Source organism: Pteropus vampyrus, unplaced genomic scaffold (genome assembly GCF_000151845.1).
Source record: "Pteropus vampyrus isolate Shadow unplaced genomic scaffold, Pvam_2.0 Scaffold16, whole genome shotgun sequence".
NCBI classification, from domain to species: domain Eukaryota; kingdom Metazoa; phylum Chordata; class Mammalia; order Chiroptera; family Pteropodidae; genus Pteropus; species Pteropus vampyrus.
Window position 1 is genome coordinate 4,994,727 of NW_011888797.1, and position 2,358 is coordinate 4,997,084.

Sequence of the window (2,358 nt, forward strand, 5' to 3'; positions counted from 1 at the left end):
CAGGACAAACAAACAGAGACTCATGGACATGCACAATAGACTAGTGGTTACCAGAGGGCTATCGAGTAGTGGTTAGTAATGGGGTGGGGGAGGAGCAGGGAGGGAGACGGAGTAAAGGGGAGCAAATATATGGTAGCTGAAGAAAACTGGACTTTGGGTGGTAATTACACAATAGAATATATAGATGTCAAATCATAATGTACACCTGAAAATTATATAATTGTATTAACCAATGTTACCCCAATAACTTAATAATAATAAAAAGAAACAGAAGACAGAGATACAGAGAGGGAAGCGGTACAAATCAAACGGTGCCAAGGGACGCTCGCTGCCACCAGATGCCGAGAGAAGCGTGGGTGGGTTCATCCCTGGAGCCTCTAGGGAGTGTGGTCGGACCTGCTGACACCTTGATGTGCACTTCTGGCCTCCACAGCTTGGAGAACACATATTTCTGTTGTTTTAAGCCACCCAATTTATGGTGATTTGTTACAGCAACCAGAGGAAACTAAAACAGGTGGTTTTTCTGCCGTCGTCCAGGAATGGGACAAAATTAGAAAAGAAGAAAATGTTGTTAAAAAAACTCTATACCTGGAGTGTAAATAATTATTTCTTAAACTAAATACAGCACAATTTAATCTTAGTATGACTCATTAAGCACTTCAAGGTTGTTCAGAGCCTCAGTTACTTATTAGGATACCAAATTTTTATAAAACATGTTATAAAACATGAAGAATATCTGAGTATTTTTTTCCTCCTGGCACCATCCAGTTCTCCAATTCTGCGACATCAGATGGGTGCCTGATATTAAACTGAATTCCCATACTACTTGGAGTTAATGTCAGTCACCACTGGTTGAAGACTCAGTCCCACAAGAGGACCTTGCTTCAGACACCAGTTGCAAGTATTGAGTTCCCAGGTTTCTTGCATTTATATCTTTGCTATAAATTTGGGGGTTCCCACAGCCCCCTTTCTCAAATTTAATAATTCTCTATGGTTCACAGAACTCAGGAAGGTATGTTACTTACCGGTTTAAACTTACTGGTTTATTTAAAAGGGCGCAGGTGGACAGCCAGATGGAGAGACACGGAGAGAGGTGTCTGCATCTGGAGTGCATCTGTTCCCATGCAGTTGGGGCACACCACTCTCCTGGCACATGGATGTGCTTGTCAACTGGGAAGCTCTTCAAACCCCATCATTTAGGGGTTTCATGGAAATCTCGTTATGCAGGCATGGTTAACTAAATCTTTGGCCATTGGTGATTAACTCCACCTCCTGTCCCTCCTCCCTCCCTGGAGGTTGGGGAGTGGGGCTGAAAGTTCCATGCTTCTAATCAAGGGTTGGCTTTTCTGGTGACCAGCCGCCATCCTAAAGCTAGCTAGGGTCCTGCCAAGAGGCACCTCATTAGAAGGCTCCTATCATCTTTATCACTGAGGAAATTCCAAGCTTTTTAGCAGCTCTGTGCCAGGAAGGGACAAAGACCAACTATCTTGGTATGAATCCACAATATCAGATTAAGTTTATTGAATGTTTGAATACATTGGATTTGCTATGCATTTTTAAGTAACTGAGACTTTGGCCTTGAGACTCATGAATAAAATATTAAAATCTTTTGAAGTGCATAAAGTAAAAGATATACACAAGCACTGTGAAATGAAGTGATATTGTGAACAATCAGTGTTTAAGTGTTAAACAGTTACTTGCAGAAGGAAATGTTCTTCCTTGTGTACCGTAACCATTTACAGTTACTTTTTGTCACTAGAAGTGCATACTATACTTTCCTGAAAGCAAGCCTCCCCTCCCCCCTTTCTGTTTTTTAGGAAGATATTTAAAATGACCATTTATACAGTTGGAAAACAGTCATTAAATCTTTTGACCTACAGAAATTCTAACTTTCCATATGTTTTGTGGTACTTTTATTCCACAAGAAACATTGTTACCTTCCCTCATCTCTATTTCTCTTAAGGCCATTATAATAATGCACCAAGGCTATATTTAAACAGTAAGGAGTCATTTTGGCAGGAAATGAAGTGTTGCTAACAGGGATGATTGCTCTATCCCCCGGCCTAGAAAGAATTAGACACACCACTATGCTTGTTTAATAAATGACAGATCACATGAACTATAAACACACTTTAATGCAAATAGGATTTTGCCACTATCTGAATAGTTCTAGTTAAAGTATTTTTTGCATAAATTAGAGACCTCTGTCTGGTGTATTATAATCAATATATAGGTAAAGTGTGAGTAAAATGTTTCAGTGGGAGTAATGATAATTTTCTTCTAATAATTTTATGATTTTATACTTTCAAAGAATGAAGAGAACTTTCACATTTTATATACCTAGATATTCTGATAGTT